The sequence below is a fragment of the Chlorocebus sabaeus genome, chromosome 17, assembly GCF_047675955.1.
Source record: "Chlorocebus sabaeus isolate Y175 chromosome 17, mChlSab1.0.hap1, whole genome shotgun sequence".
Lineage (NCBI taxonomy): Eukaryota > Metazoa > Chordata > Mammalia > Primates > Cercopithecidae > Chlorocebus > Chlorocebus sabaeus.
The window spans coordinates 30,846,866-30,852,451 of NC_132920.1; the positions used below are offsets into that span (position 1 = coordinate 30,846,866).

Genomic DNA, 5,586 nt, shown 5'->3' on the forward strand with positions numbered 1-5,586 from the left:
CATGGTGAAACCCCGTTTCTACTAAAAATACAAAAATTAGCCAGGCGTGGTGGTGGGCGCCTGTCATCCCAGCTCCTTGGGAGGCTGAGGCAGGAGAATCACTTGAAACCAGAATGCAGAGGTTGCAGTGAGCCAAGATCATGCCATTGTACTGCAGCCTGGGTGACAGAATGAGACTCCATCTCAAAAAAAAAAAAATTGTTTGTATATATATATAAATATATAAACAACCTTTATATTATCTCTCATTCTGTGGGCTGATTGGGCTCAGCTGGGCAGCTCTTCTGCTCCATATAACAGAGGCTGGGGCTGCCATCATCTGGAGCCCAGCTGGTCCAACACATTCAAGAGGCTCCTGCACAGGGCTGCAGTTGGTGCTGGCTGTTGACTGGGAACTCACTGAGGCTGTGAACCAGGTGACTTGGGTTCTCATCCACCTGCTCCTCCACGTGCCCTGGCTGCTTCTGGCTCCACATCTGGGGTCCGGGTATTTCAAGTGGCCAAGTTAGAACCACAAGGCATCTTATGCTGGAACCTCAGAAGTCAGGCAATATCACGTTCCTCATGTTCTAGTCACCAAAGCAAGTCCCAAATCCAAAAAGAAGGGGATTAGGATCAGCTCTTGATAGGGGATGGCAGGGTCACATTGCTAAAGAGCATGTGGGATGGGAGATATTGTTGAGGCCATCTTTGGAAAAGGACTTTTATAGTTACAAAGTGATGTGTGATAAAAAGAAAAAATAGGCCAGGCACGGTGGCTCATACCTGTAACCCCAGCACTTTGGGAGACCGAGGCAGGTGGATCATGAGGTCAAGAGATCAAGACCATCCTGGCCAACATGGTGAAACTCCGTCTCTACTAAAAATAGAAAAAGGCCGGGCGCGGTGGCTCAAGCCTGTAATCCCAGCACTTTGGGAGGCCGAGACGGGCGGATCACGAGGTCAGGAGATCGAGACCATCCTGGCTAACATGGTGAAACCCCGTCTCTACTAAAAAAAAAATACAAAAAACTAGCCGGGCGAGGTGGCGGCGCCTGTAGTCCCAGCTACTTGGGAGGCTGAGGCAGGAGAATGGCGGGAACCCGGGAGGCGGAGCTTGCAGTGAGCCGAGACTGAGCCACTGCACTCCAGCCTGGGTGACAGAGCGAGACTCCGTCTCAAAAAAAAAAAAAAAAAGAAAAAAAAGAAAAATTAGCTGGGCGTCGACCAGGTGCAGTGGCTTACACCTGTAATCCCAGCACTTTGGGAGGCCAAGGTGGGCGGATCATGAGGTCAGCAGATCGAGACCATCCTGACTAACACAGTGAAACCCCGCCTCTACTAAAAATACAAAAAATTAGCTGGGCGTGGTGGCGGGCCCTTGTAGTCCCAGCTACTCGGAAGGCTGAGGCAGGAGAATGGCGTGAACCCGGGAGGCGGAGCTTGCAGTGAGCTGAGATCTCGCCACTGCACTCCAGCCTGGGCGACAGAACAAGACTCCGTCTCAAAAAAAAAAAAAAAAAAATTAACTGGGCGTGGCGGCACGCACTTGTAGTCCCAGCTACTCGGGAGGCTGAGGCAGGAGAATCGCTTGAACCCAGGAGGCAGAGGTTGCAGTGAGCCGCGATAGTGCCACTGCACCCCAGCCTGGTGACCGAGCAAGACTTGGTCTCAAAAAAAAAAAAAAAAAGAAAATACAAAGTTGAAAGTTGACAATCAATGCAAGGTAATACAGGTGGCATTTTAAGTAGGGTGGTCATGGTGGGCCTCATGAAGGTGCCATTTGAACAGACTTGAAGAGGAGAGAAACTGAGCCACGCAGATATGTGCAAAGGAAGAACCTTCCAGAATCACCCTCACATACCTCTATGCTCTGTACATACCCAGCGCTCTGCACTGAGGCAGACCCTAAAGCTGCAGTGGGAATGGAGGTGGATACACTTATGGAAAGAAAGACTTCTTCAAAGAATGGTGGCGACCCAGGTCTCTCCTTCTGCTGTGGCTCTTAGAGGACCTGGAGTTGGAGAGGGGAAGTCACTGGCATGTGGAGGAAGACTAGGAGAGGAGGGGGAGGCCAAAGTGTGTCCCACCTTCACTCTACTTCTCTGCTCTCTCTCTCCTATATTGAGCGCCTCCCTCCCCAGAGTTGTGGTCACTGATAAGGAGGACCCTGAGGGCAACCACACCTTGCCATGCAGAGCACCTGGCTTCTCACCTGCCATCCTCACTCTGACCTGGCTGCAGGAAGGGAAGGAGCCAACTCTGGACTCAAGATTCAAGGGGACCAGACCCAGAGAGATGAGACATACCAGGGCTGGGCAGCTGTGGGGGTTCTTCCAGAGAGGAGCTGAGATACACCTACCTGGAGGGGCCCCAGGGCCTGGAGGGGCTCCTCAGTGTGACTGGGTGAGGTGTTTTCAGAGGACCAGGTGTTGAGGGTGGGGGCATCTCATCCAGACCCTGCCCCTCTCTCTGCCCCAGGACCCAAGGCCCCCTTCCTCCCTCCTCAATGGAGATGCTGGGGATGTCCTTAGTCACCCTCTGAGTACTCACACATCACCCCTTATTTGGAAGTTTTTCTTGTTCTAACCTCCTTCCTTCCTGCTGCACCTTCTGCCCCAGCCCCAGGCTCTGGCCTCTCTCTCTCCTCTTCTACCCTCTAGCCGGTAATGACTGATTTCCCACTGAGGAGCCAGCTCTAGGTGAGAGTCTGGGCTCTCGGTGAGGTTGGGAGATGGAAAAGGCTTATGGGCCAGGGGATGGGAGGGAGAATGGGCACAGCCAGAGCAGAAGTGAAAGGGTTGGGGGAGGCGATAAAGACAGATGTTTCCATATCACCATTTTTCTTTCATGGTCCAAGGGAGCTGTCCTTCCTCCAGGCCCAGGGAAGTGAAAAAAGAAGGAGGAACAGTGAAATACGCCATAGGAAAGAAAAATCTTAGTGATCCCTCCTGCTGTCTCTCTCCTTTTGTCTATTCTGGCAAATTTTGTAAGTGAAATGTGTTACCAAGATGTGAAAATCTTATTATAAGAAAGTCTCTAAATATTTGAGAATAAAATTATCAATGTCTCAGCTCTGCAGACTGAAAAAACAGAAGCTTTACAAAATAAAATCATGTTTGGAAAACTTCTCCTCTGAGGGATATCAAAGGCTGCACGGAATAAGCTCTAAGGAGTTGCTGAAATGACAGCCATTTATTTGCCTGTGTAAGCTCAGGCAGGTGTTGGAATTGAGGAAGGATAGGTAATGAAAAAAGTAACCATGTGCTTGGGGCACAGTGACGGTGATGACCACAGAATCAACACAGTAAGCTCTAGCATTTGCATTGTAGTCCAGTTCATTCAAGCAAAGCTATCTCCAATAGGGAATTTACCCTGTACAGAACATGTGCGTTTTGATTTCACCTTTTCAGACTGACCTTTTGCTCATGACAATAGTGAAAAAATACAGCCCCGGGTGGAGATTTAAGATGCTAATGAGTCATGAGATGTATGAACATGCATGTACAGTTACTGCACATGTGCACCCAGAAGACCACCCAGAACATGCTTACTAGTAACCCCTCTTCCCACCCACCTCCTATGAATAATCATGTAAGACTCCCATAAAGGGAGTTTCTCCAGCAGTAATCAATGCTGTCTCATCCATAGGAGCAGCCCGCCCTGAATCCTCTTTCTCAGGGTATACAGTTTATTTTGCACTTAACTTTCAAAATAGTATTTTTCCTTTGTAATAAATTGCTTTGTACTTCTCCTTTGCTGCACGTTTCTTATTTAAATTCTTTTAAATGAAGAAGTCAAGAACCACAGTATTACAACAGCCGTCAACATTTCTGGTGCCATGACTCAGACAGAGGTTTGTCTGCTTCATTGGTTTCAGTTCCCCTTCACTCCTGGTGAGTCCTGTGGCAGCCCTAGACCGCTGATTGACTATCACTGCTTTCCCCAGATCTATTCTGTTAAAGTTTTGGGGGAGGACCTTTTAAATCACTCACATTATTTGAGCAACTGATTGTGATTGCTTTCCATTTGGCTGCTGCTTTTGCAATGTTTACAATTACCTTATTTGGATGGAACACCCTGATTATTCAACCTTTGGACTCTTGCTGCTTCTGTTTCACCTTTAGTTTTACTGTCCCTCCCAGGACTGCACCTGATCAGTACTTATTGGCTACTGTAACTTTTTTTTTTTTTTTTGAGACGGAGTCTCACTGTCGCCCAGGCTGGAGTGCAGTGGCTCAATCTCGGCTCACTGCAACCTCCGCCTCACGGGCTCAAGCAATTCTCCTGCCTCAGCCTCCCAAGTAGCTGGGATTACAGGCATGCGCCACCACGCCCAGCTAATTTTTGTATTTTTAGTAAAGACGGTTTCACCATGTTGGCCCGGCTGGTCTCGAACTCCTGACCTCGTGATCTGCCTGCCTCGGCCTCCCAAAGTGCTGGGATTACAGGCGTGAGCCACTGCACCCAGCACTTGTTTGTTAATCAACTAATCTCTTCAAAGATTTTTGTTCACCTTGAGGGACACATTAGATCTACTTTTGCCAGCAGTGCCCATCCCTCCAGCTGTGTGTGTTCCGAGACTCCTTCAGGAGACGTTCCAAGAGGCCATCCATGTTGAGTGCAGGATGTGTGGCCACATGGATGTGTCGTCATGGGGACTACAACTAGGCATTCCAAGCATGATGACTGGACATTAAAAATGGCAGATCAGTGAAATAAGGAAGGGCTTGCTGGCGAGACATCCAGGCCTTCCGGCTGGCAGCAAGAACCTCTTAGTTCAGCTTGGAGATGTCCAGCACCAGTGAGACCTAGAATGGTGCATGGCAAATGCCCATGACCTCCTAGGGCCTCAGTTTCATGGGGATTCAAGGGAACACCCTGGATTCCATTGTTGTCCAGCTCAGCTCACGGGGATGCATATGACCTCCTGGATTTTGGTACATGTTTCTATGGTTGCAGGATTCTCTTGGTACCTAGAGAGCTACCTCCTCTACTCTCACTGAAACACCTCTAGGGTATATACTAAAAATTGGAATATTTTGAAACAGTATAAGTTAAAAGATAATAGGCTGGGTACGGTGGCTAACACCTGTAATCTCAGCACTTCGGGAGGCCGGGGTGGGCAGATCACCTAAGGTTGGGATTTTGAGACCAGCCTGACCTTCGAGACCAGCCTGACCAAGATTTCGAGACCAGCCTGACCCCGTCTCTATTAAGAATACAAAATTAACCGGGCGTGGTGGCGCATTCCCGTAATCCTAGCTACTCGGGAGGCTGAGGCAGGAGAATTGCCTGAACCCAGGAGGTGGAGGTTGCAGTAAGCCGAGATTATGCCATCGCACTCCAGCCTGGGCAAAAAGAGCGAAACTCCATCTCAAAAAAATAAAAATAAAAGATAATAAACAATGGCCAAAGAATAAAACTCTTGATACGATCGTCACCATTTTAAGGCTTAAGGTTTTCTTTTCCATCACTGAGTCTCTCCTTTTCCTCTCATTCTTCTACTTATAAATCTCGATAACAATTCTCCTCGCCCACTGTGACTTTGCTCCCTTCGGCTGATTTATCGGTTCATCCTGATGGCCTGATGGGTGACAAGCAGAT

General features: G+C 48.7%; 1 long non-coding RNA gene across 1 annotated transcript; it reads left to right on the plus strand.

The window, feature by feature from the left end:
- The first annotated feature begins 1,184 nt into the window (after positions 1-1,184).
- Positions 1,185-3,731, plus strand: LOC140708857 (uncharacterized). Its single transcript, XR_012089098.1, has 2 exons — positions 1,185-2,385; positions 2,602-3,731. It is a non-coding gene; the product is annotated as an uncharacterized lncRNA (long non-coding RNA).
- Positions 3,732-5,586: the final 1,855 nt, after the last annotated feature.